This window comes from Saimiri boliviensis, chromosome 2 (genome assembly GCF_048565385.1).
Source record: "Saimiri boliviensis isolate mSaiBol1 chromosome 2, mSaiBol1.pri, whole genome shotgun sequence".
NCBI classification, from domain to species: domain Eukaryota; kingdom Metazoa; phylum Chordata; class Mammalia; order Primates; family Cebidae; genus Saimiri; species Saimiri boliviensis.
The window spans coordinates 104426125-104444704 of record NC_133450.1 but is presented as its reverse complement, the minus strand read 5'-3'; the positions used below and the strand labels follow the sequence as shown (position 1 = coordinate 104444704).

The window sequence follows — 18580 nt, the reverse complement described above, 5'->3', positions numbered from 1 at the left end:
GAAAAAGTGTTATCATGAAATAGAAAATGAATCAGAGACTGCAAAATAATTTACTTCATATGGACACAAAAGAGATGGAGCTTTAAAATGCAAAGTTCTATTAGAAACAAAATAACATTTTATAAAGCTTCTAACTTTTTTTTTAAGATGGAGTCTCACTCTGTCAGCCAAACTGGAGTTCAATGGCACCATCTCAGATCACTGCAACCTCTGCCTCCCAGGGTCAAGTGATTCTCCTGCCTTAGCCTCCCAAGAAGCTGGAATTTCAGGCAGGTGCCACCACACCAGGTTAATTTTTTGTATTTTTAATAGAGACGGGATTTTGCCATGTTGGCCAGGCTCACCTCGAACTCCTGACCTCAGGTAAATTAGCCCACTTCAGACTCCCAAAGTGCTGGGATTATGGCATAAGCCATTGCACCTGGCCTAAAGCTTCTAATATTTAACCACTGGTACAAAATCAAACTGGAGCCTGGCTTTTGTGAGAGGATTTCTTTTGGTGTCTATGCTGTTGCATTTTCACATTTTTAGAGCTATCTGTTTGTCAGATACAAGAAGGAGTTCTTCTTCAAAGGGTTTGGCTGTTTAGGTCCCTTGTTGTTACCCACTTTCAATGTCAAACTTCCTTATTCTTTGTGTCTCCCTACCCTAGTTTCAGTAAACAACTTTTTCACCAGTCCTAATCTACAGAACCCACATCTGCTACTCACTCTGTAAATTACCCCTCCTGCCATAGCAGCTCTTCCTGCCAAAGCTACCCTTCCCTCCAGTGTAACCCACTGCCCACACTCTTCACGTTGGCCAATTGGGTTTAGTTTAGATTGTGTGGTCCAGCTCTAGTCAATGGAGGCAGGACACAGTAGCAGGGACAAACTGTGTTAGGAATAAAAACCCCTTCTCTTCTTTGTTTGGTGTGCTCTTGTGGTGACTAGACCTGCAAGCAGCACCCTTCTGCAGAAGCAAATTTGCCTTGCTGAGAAAACTTTTGTTTGAGTGCTCATTTTCTTTATGACTCCAACCTTTTATTTCTAACACTGTTGTGTCATGTGCCTGTCTGCTCTCAAGTGATTTACTAAAATCAAGAGTTGGTGTATGTTTTCTAGCTTCCTGAATTTTGCCTCCTCTTCTCAAAAGATTTGAGAGAGATAAGGAGAGAGAGCTCCTCATTCCATGTCCCATGCCCCCAACAATGACTACTTTCTCAATTTCATCCTACAAATTTGAAAGTAGCCAGTGTAACTAGCACAATACAGTGACTGCAATCTGTTCTCTAAAGAGAAAAATTGCCCTAGCCAGATAAGTTGGCAATACTTGGTTGGCTTTTGTTCCACTGTTACATGATAATTACACCATGTATCTCTAAGAGCTTACTTTGCAAAATAAACTTATCATTAAGCAGCAAGGATAGGCCACCAGTTGAGAAAACAAAGACTTTTCTGGAAAACAGTGACACTTCCTTTCCTTTGAAAGGAAATGGAGGATATGGGAAATAATTGCAAGTAAAATTTCAAGTAGAACATGGATTATTAGTATCCTTACAGGCAAAATATAGGCCCACCCCACCCTTCTTAAAATCATCGTTAGCATTTGCTAAGTATGGATATATATCAAACTAAAAAATCATGTTACAAATTATTTTTAAATTACTTTTTAATTATTAAAACATTGTGATACCCATGCTTATATTTTAAAAGGATGGTTTGAAACTATTTCAGGGCTCATCTTAGGAAATTACTCTTTCTACTTTACGAATGGTCAAGATGAGGTTGACCAAACATATGACCCATGAGGACCAGCAGAGTTCCAAAGTGTGGGGTTTATTGATTTAGAGAAGGGAATTTGCAAAGGTCTGTAAAAGACCAGAGAATCTCTCAATGATTACTACAACTATACTAGTTAATATGTCTGAACAATAATGTATTTTAGGCTTTATAGGTCATATGTTCTCTGTTGCAAATGTGAACTCTGCCATTATAGCACAAAAGCAGCCACAGATAATACATACACGAATGGGTGTGCCTGTGTTCCAATAAAGTTTTATTACAAAGATAGATGGTGGGCCAACTGTGGCCCATGAATCATAGTTTGCCAATCTCGGATTTAGAGTCACAAAGACAGCTGAGAGAAATTGGACATCAATGTCACCATATATGGCAACAGAGAGGATATTCCCTATGAAAATAATAAAGTGAAAAAAAGGGGCCCATAGAGTTTTTAAGCTGTAACTAATGTATTAGTGGTATCCTTGGTCTACTTCTTCGATTTTACTTAATGCCATCTAGGTAGGCAATCATTAAATGATTTATTAAAGGTCAAAGTAATTTATTTATATGAAAGGCCATAAACAAAACAAAAATTCAGTGGGCTTGGTATTTGCATATAATGCCATCTAATAAAAAATATTTGGAGAGAGGGAGAGCCCAGGAGGAATCTCTCAATGATTCTACAACTATAACATTTCTGAACAAGAAAATTTGCTTTTATTTGTTATAAGGACATAACCAATTCTGTAATATAAGCTAAGCTACTTTGCATAGTCCCATCAGTCTTCTAAGCAGCATAAAGAAACCAAGAATGTGTATGTGTATACACACATACATACATATATATATGTATACCCCACGCCCCACTCACATATTCTTTGTAATAAAGCAACCAATTACAGTGATGCTGCTAATGATGATGATAGTGATGAAGATCCTAACTATGTAGTTATCAGTGAGAGTACTTGCCTGTCACATTTTGAGAATTATACATTTACAGAATTATTTCTAATCATTGGTAATTTCTATGAAGTAGGCACTATTATCCCATCTTACACAGATGAGGAAATGCCAACTCTAGATTACAAATAATAACAAATTAGCCAGGCATGGTAGTATGCACTTGCGGTTCTAGCTGCTCAGGAGACTGAAACAGAAGGATCCTTGAATCTGGGAGGTTAAGGCTGTAGGGAGTCATGATCGGACTACTGAACTCCAGTCTGAGTGACAGAGCAAGACTCTTGTCTCAAAAGAAAAAATATTACTAAACATAAAAGATGCAGAAAAAATGTAACATGTAAGTAAAAGAAAATTAGACAATAGAAATAGACCTAGGAATGACAGAGCTGATGGAATTAGCAGACAAAAAATTTTGACAAGCTATCATAAATATGTTCAGAATTGTTTTTACGTGAAGATAATGAAGATACAAAGGGAAGATAAAAAACAAAATGAAACATCTAGAGATGAAAATATAATATTTGAAATAAAAAACTACTGCATTTACTTGACAACAGACTGTATACTGCAGAGAAAAGATAAATACAAAACATTGCTGAAAGAAATTACATATGACACAAATGGAAAAATATTCCATGCTCACGGATTGAAAGAATCAATATCATTAAAATGGCCATACTTCCCAAAGCTACCTACTGATTCAATGCTCTTCTGATCAAACTACCAATATCCTTTTTCACAGAACTGGGAAAAGTATGTTAAAATCCATATGGAACAAAAATAAGCCCAAGTAGCCAAAACTATCCTCAGCAAAAAGAACAAAGCTGACATCACATTAACTGACTTCAAACTATGCTAATATGGCTACAGTAACCAAAACAGTATGGTACTTGTATAAAAACATATATACCAATGGAACAGGATAGAGAACCTAAAAATAAACCACACATCTACAATCACCATATCTTCAACAAAGCTGGCAAAAATAATCAAAGAGGAAAGGACTCTGTATTCAATAAATAGTGCTGAGATAGCTGGTTAGCCATGTGCAGAATAAAACTAGACAGCTACCTTTTACTATATAAAAAAATTAATTCAAGATGGATCAAAAAATTAAATGTAAGACCTCAAACTATATAAATCCTAAAAGAAAACCTAGGAAACATCATTCTGGACATCAGCCTTGGGAAAGAATTTATGACTAAGTCCTCAAAAGCAGTTGCAACAAAAACAAAAATTGACAAAAGGGACCTAACTAAACAAAAGGGCTTATTCACAGAAATAAAAACTATTAACAGAGTAAACATATAAGTTACAGAACAGGAGAAAATATTTGCAAACTATGAATCCAACACAAAACTAATACCCATAATCTGTAAGGAACTTAAACAACTCAATGTGCAAAAAACAAACCACCTCATTTAAAAATGGGCAAAGGACAAAAAAGTCACTTCTCAAAAAAGATATACAAGCAGTCAACAAACCTGGAAAATGCTCAACATTACTCCTTATCAGAGCAATGCAAATCAAAACCACAATGAGATGTTATCTCATAGCTGTCAGAAATGCTTTTGTTAAAAAGTCAAAAAATAATAGATGCTGGTGAGGCTGCAGGAAGAAAGGAACGCTTATACGCTGTTGGTGGGAAGGTAAATCAGTTCAGCTGGTATGGCAACCAGTTTGAAAATTTCTCATAGAACTTAAAACAACCACCATTTGACTCAGCAATTCCATTATTGGATATATACCCAAAAGAAAATAAATCACTCTACAAAAAAAACACATGCACTCGTGTATTAGTCAGATTCTCTAGAGGGACAGAACTAAAAGAATAGATATATACATATATAAAGGGGAGTTTATTAAGTATTTGCTTACATGATCACGAGATTCTACAATAGGCTGTCTACAAGCTTGAGAAGGAAAGAGAGCCAGTCCGAGTCTCAAAACTGAAGAACTTGGAATATGATGTTTGAGAGCAGAAAGCATCCAGCACAGGAGAAAGATGTAGGCTGGAAGGCTAGGCCAATCTCACTTCTTCACTTTTTTTTTTTTAACCTGCTTTATATTCGCTGGCAGCTGGTTAGATGGTGCCCACCCAATTAATGATGGGTCTGCCTTCCCCAGCCCACCGATTAAAATGTTAATCTCCTTTGGCAACCCCTCAAAGACACACCCAGGATCAATATTGCATCCTTCAATCCAATCAAGCTGACACTCAGTATTAACTATCACAATTCATCTGTTTATTGGAGCAGAATTCACATTAGCAAAGACATGGAATCAACTTATGTGGTGGATTGGATAAAGAAAAAATGTGGTACTTATAACAAAATTATGCCCTTTACAGCAACATGAATGCAAATAGGGGCCATTATCCTAAGTGACTTAATGGAGGAACAGAAAACCAAGTGCTGCATATTCTCACTTATAAATGGGAGCTAATCATTGAGTACACATGCACATAAAGATAGAAACAATAGACACGGGGAATACTAGAAGTTCGGGGAAAGGAGGAGGGCAGGGGCTGCAAAACTAACTATTGAGTACTATGTTCACTATCTGGATGATGGGATCATTTATACCTCAAACCTGAGTATCATGCAATAAACCCATTTAACAAACCTGCACATGTACCCTCTAAATCCAAAATAAAAGTTAGTATTATACAACTCTAATGTACACTCATGATAATCCTAAGGCATAAGTGATTATAAATAAAAATAAATAAACACTAGCACAATAAAAAATAAAATAAATAAACACTTAAAAACCCTCTATAAACCAACAGACCCTCAAATATCAACAAACCTAAAGCTGGATAGAGACAATCTTAAGGAGCCAGAGAAAAAAGGCACTTTAAATACAAGGAATAGATATAAGAATTTATATAAACAACATAAGTTGGAAGAAAATAAAACAATACTTTTCATATACTAAAAGAAATAAAAAGTCTGTAAGCTAGTTTTCTTTAATTCTCTCTGAAAATTAAGGCAAATAAATATATTTTCATACAAATAAAGGCTTAGAGTATTCATTGCCAGCATGCCTGCAGTATAATTAAAGAAAGTTCTTCCAACTGGTAGAAAATTACACTAGATAGAAATTTAAACTTGCATAAAGAATAAAGAGTGCTGAAGGTGGTAAGTATGTGAGTAAATATAAAATATATTTCTCATTTTACAATGTAATTAAGTGATAACTGTTTAAAGAAAAATCTATAAATAATGTTTGTGACTTGTATAGAAGTAAAACATTTGATAATAGCACAAAAGATAGGAGATGAGAAATGAAAATATACTGCTCTTACACTATAAAGTGCTAAAATATCATTTGAAAAGTTAATATTACATAATGATAAGTTAAAGATGTATATTGTAACCCTCCAGAAACTACTAAAACAAATAAGTGTAGCTAATAGACCAATAGTTGCTATAAAATAAAGTACTAGACAGTACTAGAATATACGAAGTCCAAGAGAAAACAGGATTATATGGGGGAAAGGAGCTAATGTTGGACAAATCTAAAGCTAATGGCAAGATCAAAACTTTATTCCAACTATTTGGATCATCCCATTAAATGTAAACGGTTTAAACGCCCTAATTTTAAAAGCAGATTGTCAGGTTGTAGAACAAAGCAGGACCAACCAACTATATACTTTCTACAAACAAACAAACAAAAATAAAAAAAACCATACACATACACTCATTTTGTAAATAAGCAAATAATAAAATCTAATCATATTAAACAGCCACCTCCAGAAACCCTAAAGCCAACAAAATAATTCCATCCTTAATATTCTGTTCTTGTAAAACCACCCATGATAACAAAATCAGTATTAGCGTTCTCTAGAGAGGATTCTCTAGTTCTCTAATTCTCTAGTAGGGGTTCTCATAATTAGTCAATGTGAAGTGAATTTGAACATGCACTTTACAAAAGAAGATATAAAACTGGCCAATAAGCTATAAAAATATATACACCATGGAATACTATGCTGCTATAAAAACCAATGAGTTCATGTCCTTTGTAGGAACATGGGTGAATCTGGAAACCATCATTCTCAGCAAACTGACACAAGAACAGAAAATCAAACACCACATGTTCTCACTCATAGGCGGGTGTTGAACAATGAGAACACATGGACACAGGAAGGGGAGCATCATACACTGGGGTCTGTTACAGGGGGGCCAAGGGAGGCACAGTGGGTGGGTGGGAAGGTTGGGGAGGGATAACATGAGGAGAAATGCCAGATATAGGTGATGTGTGGAATGGAGGCAGCAAACCACATTGCCATGTGTGTACCTATGCAACAATCCTGCATGATCTGCACATGTACCCCAGAACCTAAAGTACAATTCAAATATATATATATACATATATATATATATATATATATATATATATATATATGTATATATATACACTCAACATCATTAGTCACCAGGAAAATGTAAACTAAAACAATAATGAGATAATAGTACACATTTTTTAAAAAATTTATTTATTTTACTTTAGGTGCATACTATATCTGGCATTTCTCCCCATGTTATCCCTCCCCACCCTCCCCTCCCTCCCCACTTCCCACTATCTCTCCCCTACCCCCCAAAACTGCCCCCAGTGTGTGATGCTCCTTTCCCTGAGTCCACGTGTTCTTGTTCAACACCCACCTCTGAGTGAGAACATATGGGTACACACTTATTTTTAAAGACTGACAATACCAATAGCTACAACTAAAATTCTGATACATTGCTAATTAAAATGTACAATAGTATAACCACTGTAGAAAAGTTTGCCAGTTTCTTAATAATGTTGAAATATACAAATCATACAACCCAGCAATTTCATTCTTAATATTTCCCCAAGAAAAATGAAAATCTATTCCCATAAAAATACTTTAGCACTAATGTTTGTAGCTGCTTTATTAATATTAGCCTAAAACTAGAAACAAACGAAATTACTATCAGCAGGTAAATAAATTAACAAACTATGGTATATTCCTACAATGGAATATCACTCCATAAATAAAAAATAAAAAGGTACACACTACTGATACTTACAAAAATACGGAAAAATCTTAAAGCATACTTAATGAAAAAGGTATATACAAAAGGTTACATACTGTATTATTTCAGAAATGCAGGATAATTTATACTAACAGAAAGCCTATTTGCAGTTGCCTAGGGTTGGGTAGGGAGTGAAGATCAAAGCAAAGGAGCATGAGAAAACTTACTGAAGTGATGAAGCTGTTCTATATCTTGATTAGAGTGGTGGTTATAAGGGTACAGTTGTTCCCTTTTATTCACAGTTCTCTCTTCCTCAGTTTCCATTATCTATACCAACAGCTGCCTGAAAATTGTTAAGAAGGTATAAGATATTTTGAGAGAAAGAAATCATGTAATATAGTATATTATTATAATTGTTCTTTTTTTCATTATTATTGTTAACCTCTCACTGTGGCTAATTTACAAATTATACTTTATCATAGTAAGCATGTCCAGGGAAAAAAGACATCATATATGTGTGTGTGTGTGTATATATATATATATATATATATATATATATATACACACACATATGTGAAGTCCCTGAAATTTCAGATATATATATATGGTTTGGTTATATCTGAAGTTTCAGGGATACCCTGGGGGTCTTGGAACATATGTCCTGTGAATGAGGGGGGACTACTGCATAGTTTTGTAAAAACTAATCTACTGCACACTTAAATATATTTGCTGTATGCAAATGATAGTAATAAAGTTGATTTTGAGAGAACAAAAAGATATTGTTATTATAGAAATCCATCTGCTTGCTACATACACACAACTTTAGTAGTTTCATATTACTGTAAGTACCTTCTCATGTAGTATTATGTAAAATAGCCCCAGTAATAACCCCCAATTCTTATATTCTCCCTCTGCTACTTTTTAGTTCTCATCAGGGTTTTATACTTTGTAATTTTTGATGAATGCAAGACAGATGGAAGAAATTGGCAAATTCATTAAAATAATATTAAAAAGATAATGCATATCCTAACCACCACTCACATCATAGCTCTTAACTGTAGGAATCTCAAACTAATAGTAGGATCCAAGAAAGTAATGTAATGTATGATGGGACCCAACATTAAACAATAGAAATAGATTGGGGACCAATAGCAACATAACCTGTCAAAAAATGTAAAAACAGCTAATGTGTTATCCAAAATTATCAAGTTTTTTTCCAAATGCTAATAAGAAATTTAACATACAAATTGAATTTTAAAGCCAGACTTTCAGGAATGATTAGTCAAGCTAAAATGCATATATCTAAAGTAACCAAAAAGATTCACTTTAGGTTCTATTAAATTATGGATTTATAAGTTATTAATAAAAATTTGAATATTTAGCTGTGAGAGTACGGAAATGAAGGAAATAAAGTCAGGTGACACTAAGGAAAATAAGGCTTGAATCAGCCTAAATTTGAGTTGTTCATAAAAGCAAAGTGTAGAATAGAAGGGAAAGAAAACGTAGATGAACAATTAGAAACTAAAAAAGAGAATTTCAAGCTGGGCGTGGTGGATCGCACCTGTAATCCCAGCCCTTTGGGAGGCCAAATCAGGAGGATCACTTGAGGAGAGGAGTTCAAGACCAACCTGGACAACATAGTAGGACCCCATCTCTACAAAAATTTTTAAAAAACAATTAACTGGGCATGATGGCACACAAGGGTAGTGCCACATACTTGGGACACTGAGGCAGGAGGATCACTTGAGCCCAGGGGTCCAGGCTGGAGTGAGCCATGATGATGCCACTGTACTACAGCCTGGGTGACACAGTGAGACCCTGTCTCAAAACAAAAAAGAGAGAGTGACATTTCTGTCCTAATTTTGAACTTGGTCTAAATGATTTGGACAATCCATCTCTCTTATCTCATGTCTCTTTTTTATCACTGCAGGAAGTATGTATACAAAAAAACAATAATAGTAAGTCATCTTTCCAAGTATACCATGAATCTAGACTTCAGTTTCCCTGTGATTTCCAATTCCCTGCTGCTGACAATGGCCACATTCCAGAGTCCTGTTTCATCTACAATAGGAGGGCTTAAGTTGCATCACTTTGTTTTCAGAAACTGCAGTGCCTTTGTAGAAGCAACTAACACCAAAAAAATTAAGCAGAAGTTGAAGGTTATATAAAAAGTAGGTGGGTGCTCTGGGAAAAAATACTGATCCATTAATAACTGAGAACAAAACACTGCAGGTAAAAGAGGAATCTTTGTTAAACACCCCAGGTCAAAAAACTAGCTTCCTTAAAAATAATAGAAAATTATCTTTCTTGTACCTAGATCTTATTTCTTTTGCACCATGGATCTTTTTAGAATTCATTTATTTGACACAATTATGAAGCCATTTGCTAAACACCTCAATTTTAGGCACTGTACTAGACATAGGTAACATAGAAATGAATATGAAACTGTGGCTTCTGTGTCTTTTGTGGCTTTTGCCACTGAGAAGCTAGAAATAACCATTGGCAGCCCTGCTTACCTAGTGCAAATTCCGCATGTTAACATTATCAATATGAATTAGGAAAACTGAACTCAGTCTTTGATTTGGGAGCTGCCAGAATATCCTGTTATACCTTAGGCTGGTGACTGAGAGCTCAAAACCCATTGCACATGGGTAGGAATTAGAAATAATTAAGGTGCCATTTCAGACCCTAGCAGGAGACATTGATACAACCTTAAGGATCAATACTCACCAACTCCTGCTGAGATACAACAAAAGCACAATAAGTTTTAGGCAAGGTGTTAGCACTCAGCTATTTTCACAGGCACATACTGTACTGGATAGGTGAATATGTGGAAGTTTCTGGAGGACATGGAAGCTCTGTCCTCCTACCCAAATACCTCGCCCTATGAGTCTATTCATCTGTATCCTTTGTAATATCCTTGACAATAAAAGATAAACCTAAGTATTCCCTCATTTTTGTGAGCCAATACAGCAAATTAATTGAAACCAAAGAGAGGCTCATGGAAACCTCAAATTGAAGACCATCAATCAGAAGTTCCAGGCTGGGGGATGGTGAGTCACACCTGTAATCCTAGCACTTTCGGGGACCAATGTAGGCAGATTGCCTGAGGTCAGGAGCTCAAAACCAGCCTGGGCAACACAGTGAAACCCCATGTCTACTAAAATAAAAAAATAGGCCAGGCATGGCAGCGTCCACCTGTAGTTCCAGCTACTCAGGAGGCTGGGGCGGAAGAATTGTTGAACCAGGGAGACGGAGGTTGCAGTGAGCCATGATCGTGCCACTGCACTCCAGCCTGGGTGGCAGAGTGAGACTATGTCTATAAAAAAAGAAATTCCAGAGGCCTGAACTTGTGACTGGTGTCTAAAGGGCAGTCCTGGAGATTGAGTCCTCAACCTGCAGGATCTGACACTATTTCCAGGTACACAGTGTTAAAGTTCACTTGGAGGACACCCAGTTAGTGTCTGCTGTAGAATTATTTACTAGCTTGGTAGTATGGAGTAAAAGCCACATATTTGTCACAAAAGTCTTCTTCTGTGTCAATGATTATTGTTACAGTGGTATGACAGAAGAAAAGCAAGGATTGAGAGTTTTTCTAAAACTGCCTGTGATGACAGAATATAAATAATCTTCTTTTTCCTCTTCTTCTTTCTCTTCCTCCTCCTCCTCCTCCTCCTCCTCCTCTTCTTCTTCTTCCTCCTCCTCCTCTTCTTCCTCCTCCTCCTCCTCTTCCTCCTCCTCCTCCTCTTCCTCCTCCTCCTCCTCCTCTTCTTCTTCCTCCTCCTCCTCTTCTTCCTCCTCCTCCTCTTCTTCTTCTTTTTCCTCCTCCTCCTCTTCTTCTTCTTCTCCTCTTCATCTTTTTTAATGGAGTCTCACTCTGTCACTAGGCTGGAGTACGGTGGCATGATCTCAGCTCATTGCAACCTCTGCCTCCCAAGTTCAAGTGATTCTCTTGCCTCAGCCTCCTGAGTAGCTGGGACTACAGATGCACACCAGCACACCCAGCTAATTTTTGTATTTTTAATAGAGATGGGGTTTCACCATATTGGCCAGGATGGTCTTGATCTCTTGACCTCACGAATCTGCCTGCCTTTGCCTCCCAACGTGCTGGGATTACAGGCATGAGCCACCGCGCCCAAACAGAACATAAATATTTTTATTAAAGCAGAATTTTTCCCTGGCCCCTTCATAGGCTGGAACTGGAGTGCATGGGTGCTACAACTAGCCAGCCACTTCAGTGCTGGCAGGGGCAGACTCCACTTTATCAGTCCTGCTGTGTTCCAGCCTTGTGGGATGGGGAGCACAGGTGAGCGCAGGTACAGGAGCCAGGGCAAGCACTTTTGGGCTCTGGCAGGAGCAAAGCTCCATACGTGCCGTACAGCAACATCTAGTGGGTTGCCAGTGACCCCTGAAGCCCCAGAAGGAGTGTCACAGTGCTCTTTTAGCTTTTCTGCCCCTGGACAGCTTCAGTGTTAACAGCTTGGTGGAGGGTTAGTGTGATAGCCTTTTGCATCTGCTCTCATGGCACCTAAGTTTGTGTGCAGTGTACAGTAGGAATGAGGTCACATGAATAAACTAAAGATGGTAAACACGAGGAATTTCATTGCTGATGGGAGTGGCTCTCAGTAGGAAGGACAGAGCAGGAAGTTAATCTTCCTCTGGAGTCCGGCCATCCCTGGACTCCTCTCTGAAGCCGCACTGCCAAGCTGTCTGACTGAAGTCAAGCTGCTTCTCTCCAATGTCCAACTATAGTTTCTCTCATTTGGCTGCTTCTCCTCTCTGCTGGCTGAGTTCTGGGGTTTTTATAGGCACGTGGTGGGGGCAGGGCAGGCTGTGGGTGGTACTGGAAAAGGCAACGTTCAAGCAGGAAAACAGGGATGTATGTTCTCACTTTGAGCCGCAGTATTAGGCATTTAGGCTTGAAGGTGGGACCCTGGTTGGGGACCCACCCTCTTGTGCCCAGAATTTCCCTGCCTCTTATCCTTATCATTATCTCATCAGCACATTCTTTGTATTTCCAAAATTACTTCCTCCTAAATCTTATTCATTACCATTATTTGTGAAATGTGATTTCTTTTTAACCAACACTGAACCAAGTTTTGTGTTTTATAAGTTTTATTTCCTCAGCACTTTATATATGAAAACAATTGAAGCACAGACAAGGTGAATATACCAAAATTCACACGTATCTTAACTGACAGGTTAGAACTGCAACCCAGACCTATCTGAGGCCCAGGTGATTCCCTATCCCACTGCATGACTCTGCCTCCCTCAAGTGCCTGTAGGAGAGCTGAGGCAATGGGAAGTTCGATGTGAGAAAGAAGTGCAAAGGAACCAACAGGCTGGATATTTTTCTACATGGGAGCCGGCTGTTTAATTCCAAGCTTTGGAACACGGGATATGTTAAAGAATCCAAGTTTGTTTCTGTACCTAGAAGGTGCATGAAAAGTTTCAGCAGCTATGCAAAAATGTCTGGCATGAGAAAGCTGTGCCACTGTGACTGACCTGAATAATGCAGGCCCATTAACAGTATAGTCAGGGCACATCTGGCAAGATGAGAAATGATCGAGGATAAACGTATGAGTGTCCACTAGAGGCAGTATTGTGTAGTTGTTATGAAAGCAGATCTTGAAATCAAAACTACCTGGGTAAGAATTCATTGTTCACATCATTGTATTCTTGTGTCCCTGAGAAAATTATTTAACATCTCTCTGCTTCAAATTATTTACAAGTAAAATAATAAGAAGGATGGTATCTACCTCACAGCTTTGTGTGAGGATAAGTTAATATAGCTAAATTATTTATAAACCTGCTTATTATTTAGCAAGTCCTCAATGCGAGTTATTCTTATCATCAATGAGGAACATGAGCTTGAAAGTAGAGATTTATTTATCTTCCACTCTGCTTTTACCATCTTAGACCATGAAGCTTAAGGCACTATAAACGGGCACATTGAATAATCAATACAGTAGTTAGCAAATAGAAGTTGGTTTAAAAAACGCACAGATGCTTCAGCAGGTAAGATAAGTATGGAAAGTCAGATGCCCACAACAGACACCTTTATCCAAAGCCTGGAAAACCTGATAGGTAATCTACCTAACTTCCAAAAAAAAAAAAAGAAAGAAAGAAAAAAGAAAAAACAGGCAAATTCCGAATGTATTTCCATAAAGGTTTACTGTCAGAATGGTTCAATGGTCACAGGGGTGCTTACGCTCCTCGATTCAAGGCAGCAAGACTTATCCAGTGTAGACTGACCACTTTGAGGCCAGTGAGAATCACTCAGGCTCCTTTAGGATACGCTTAATTCAATGCACACTCGGCTTGTTTTCCATCAAGCTTTTACTGGCCTCATTTAGGGGACCAGAGCCTGAATTCCTTTAGAGAATGACACCCAACTGATTCTCAATCTGTCTGGTTCCAGTGGTAAACCAACTAGTGCCCTACAAGTTCTTTAGTTCAAGGTTATACTTGTACCCAGGTTGTTCCAGTCAGAATGAAGTTCAGGATTTGATCAGAATACTCAGAAAAAAGAGTATTTCACTTCTGTGGGATTTTAACTCAGGAAAACGTAGGCTTAAAACTTCTATGTGACAACTTCCTTCTCCTACCCCTGAAGACTAAGAATGAAACCAACAGGGAAAGAGATAAGAAATAAAGAGGAAAATGAAATCCTGATCACATTGTTTGAGCCTATAACCAAGCTACACTTAAAATGAAACTATCCATTGGATTTTCAAGTCATATAAGCCAATAAATCCCCCATATTTTTAAAATTAGTTAGAGTAAGTACTCTGTCTTGTGCAACAAAAAGAATCCTAGCTGATACACGTAGGAGCTGAAAGAGAAGACTTAGATGAAGACTGATTTCCGTAGCTGGCAAAAACTGGGATAGGAAAGTCATGGAGTGACATCAGTGAAATGCAAACTAGAGTTAGCTGGCCTTGCCCACCTCAACAAAAGTACCAAAACAATAATTTTTAAAAAACTTTATTGTGAGTGGAGTGACTAATGAAGTATCCTAGAGAACACCAGGGAGCAGTTAAAAACCCTGGGGATCATAGACGCTTAAGATGGCACCATAGAGAGGAGTGCAAGGTACCCTGCTACTTTGGACAGTGTCTCCCCCACCAAGATAAGCTTGGAGATTGGGGGATTTCTTCTTACAGGGAAAAGACAAGTTGAACACACCCAGAAGTCCCATTATCATCACAAATGCTGGCAGTCCTTTCTATAGAAGAATCCCCTAGCTCTCACAGGCCCCAAACCTACTTTGGAGAGTTGCTAGAAGTTGGTACAATTGCATTGCTCTGGAGTAGGAACCCATTTTGTGAATCCCCCACTCTTGTGATGTAAACTGCTACTACACAGCACCATCTTAACACCAGACCCACTGCTAGAGTGTGTTCTGCCCTGGAGGCCAGAACACATTGCCTTTATTCATCGCTTAGGTCCCAACATCATTTTCTCATGTTCACATGCATGCCTGAAACACCATGACCCTGGCTACTGGGAGTATAGGCTGGACAAAATGACTAAAACCCCAGTGTTTGAAGCCATATGGCAACCAACTTTAGGAAACAGGCAGACTTGCACGGCAGGAACACCACCAAACTACCAGCCAGGTTACTGCTCCAACATGTGCCCCCATCAGGCAGCCAGCCAGTTTACAGTACATGTGAGAGCCTGTGAACGGTTTAACAGCCACTTCAGCAGAGCTTCACTTTGCCAGAGGGTCTATCACACTAACAATGCCCTGCCACATCTGTGCCCAGACTGACAGCCAGTCTGTTGGTAACCCAGCTCTGGTAGAGATTGCTACGCTGCTGGCCAGCCAACCACGCCTGCATGTGTCTGGCCCTACAACCAGTTTGGCACCCTTTCCCGCAGCAAAAATGCACCTCTCGCCGTGTACACAAATCAACTCCAAATGGATTCAAGACTTAAATGCAAAGCCAGAAACTATGAAACTGTTTGAAGAAAACATAGGTTCAATGCTTCATGACATTGGGCCGGGCAAGGAGTTTGAAATAAGAACTCTAACACACAGCAACAAAAGCAAAAACAAACAAAAGAAATTATATCAAACAAAAAAGCTTTTGTACAGCAAAGGAAACAATTCACAAGAGAAACAACTACCGAATAGAAGAAAATATTTGGAAACTATACATCGGAAAACGGGTAAGTTTCCAAACTATATAAGGAATTTAAACAGTTCAACAGCAAAAAAAAAAAAAAAAAAAAAAAAAAAAAAACTTTTAAAAAATGGATGAAATACTTTATGAGACATTTCTTCAAAGAAGACATACTCATGGCCAATAGCTATATTTAAAAAATGCTTAGTATCACTAATCATTGGGAAAATGCAAATAAAAACTCTAATGAGATAGCATCATACTCCAGTTAGAATGGCTATTACCAAAAAGACAAAGAAAACAACTGTTGCAGAGGATGTGGAGGAAAAGGAACACTTACACACTTTTGGTGAGATAATTTAGTACAGACATTATGGAAAACTATATGGATGTTTCTCCAAAAACTAAAACCACCATATTATCTAGCTTTATTATTATATTATTTATTATATTGATTTATTGTTATTACACATTCTACTACTGTGTATATTTCCAAAGGAAATGAATTCAATATGGCAATCAGATAACTCCACTTCCTTGTTTATTGCAGCACTATTTATAGTAGCCAAGATAGAGAATCAACCTAAGAGTCCAACAAACTATGAATGAATAAGTAAAATGTGTTATATATACGCAATGAAATTCTATTCAGCCATGAAAACGAATAAAATTCTGTCATTCATAGCAACATGGATGAACTAGGAGAACATCATGTTAAGTGAAATAAGTCAGACAGAAAAAAACAAATATCACATGATCTTAGTCACGTGGAATCAGAAAAAGGAACAGGATAGAAAGAGATTGGTCAACAGATATGAAGTTATAATTTGATAGGAGGAATAAACTCTGTCGTTCTATTGCACAGCAGTAAGGTGTCATCTATTACAAATTACCTACAAGAGATGATTTTTAATATTCTCATCACAAATAAATAATAAAGATAGGAGGTGATGAATATGCTAATTATCCTGATTTGATCATTATAAAACATATACATGTATCATAACATCAAATCCTAACCCCTAAATGTGTACAACTACAATGTGTTGATGAAAACTTTTAAAAACTGGAATCGACCAATATGACAAATTCATAGCATGCTCAGTGACCCTCTTTGTGATGTTTTAGTGCCTGGAACCATGAAATTTTTATATTCTTACTCATTCATGCTCAATATTAGTCTCCATCTGATTTTGATAGTCTCCTTATTTCTAACACACATTTCTAATATACCCAAATAATCTTTCCAAATAAAAGAAATACTTCAGTTTTACCCTAATGGATTAGATATTGCCCATTAAGTTTTAAGTAATGCTTACTTTTAAGGCTCACGGCTCAAAACTAATATGACAAGTCTGAAGCAAAACAATTTATTTACATTTCTCTAATCTGGGATACTAATAAGGGTAAAAATAACAAAGTTTCCTGACAAAAATCAAATAATGAAAGAACTTATAACTTCCTTAGGCTCCAATATATTTTGCTGTAAAAGTAATGTAAATGTCCAGTGTTAAGTATGTCCCTTATGCCAACCTGCCGAAGATATTTTGTAGCACAGAAACTGTAGCAGTCTGAGTACAATCAGGAGGCAGAAAACACATGGTAAGTTAAATGGAGGAAGGTTACTATAAAGAATGATTATCTATAACAAATGAATATGAATAAGGAAACTATATATAGCACCCTAGGGCTGAGCAAGAATACCCAATGAAGGACAAAGTGGGAAGGCGTTCAGACTTTGTTGGATTGTTTCAATCATGCCTGAGCTGGTTTGGACTGGCTGGGAATAAAATAGGCATCTGCCAGAGTGCAGGCTTGGGAGCAGGTGATGAGTAATTGGTAGCACAGGTGACGATGCAAGTCTGGGTGCTGATTAAAGCAGAAGGCCTTCAGAGCATGCAGAGCATGTAACAGCCCAGGTTTTTGTGTCAAGAGAGCTAGGGAAAGGTTTTAGTTAGGTTGAGGCTGAAAGGCCAAAGAAGAATCTTGCTTTGGGTCCGTGGCTGAGCTAGGAGCCACCAGACATCCTCACACCCATACCACCAAACCATAGTCTGTATAGGAATCTGCAAGACAGCCTCTTCCTCTGTCCATATCTGTTCAGCATTCTCTACTCAGAAAGTTTAACATCCTATTCACTTTACGGAAGAAAATACATGATGGAATTTCATTGTTCATCACAGAGAATATATTGAAGGGTGCATGCAGAGTGAAAGGCAATAAATCAAGAACTGATGGTCAAAGGTTCTTCTCTACCATATGAATCCTTACTCTATTTTCTGCCTTATTTTCTCTATTTTTACATTCATTTAAAATCCAATATGCATTAAGTACCTATGATTTCATCAAGAATAGATGAAAAAATACAATTGATGTCCTTAAGGGGTAGAGAACATGTAAACAAGAAAACAAACAATTGAAATGTAGTAGGTGCAGTAATAGAGGTATGTACACCAGAATTTAGCTCTGACTTCTCATTTCTGCCTGTTTACATTTGAATGGAATCACAGTATTTCCTATAAAAGCATCACTTTTATTTTCTTGAACATTGATAGGTAAATAAAGTTAAAGCTACCACAACAGGAGCTACATACAATCCAATTTTGTCATCTATGCCACCATCTGCAATCTTTATATATTCATAGGATGTTATATTCACAAGACTATTGAATTTGATAATTATTTATGATTCTGAAATTTCTAAATCAATACAATCAAAATG

At 37.4% G+C, this 18580-nt stretch overlaps 1 protein-coding gene across 1 annotated transcript in view; it reads right to left on the bottom strand.

The window, feature by feature from the left end:
• The window catches only part of LOC101050874 (uncharacterized), an 891623-nt gene that overhangs the window by 474864 nt on the left and 398179 nt on the right, over positions 1–18580 (bottom strand). The window contains exon 8 of the mRNA XM_074389917.1: positions 7954–8069. The gene's annotated coding sequence lies outside the window, so the exon portion shown is untranslated. The remainder of the gene's footprint in view (positions 1–7953; positions 8070–18580) is intronic.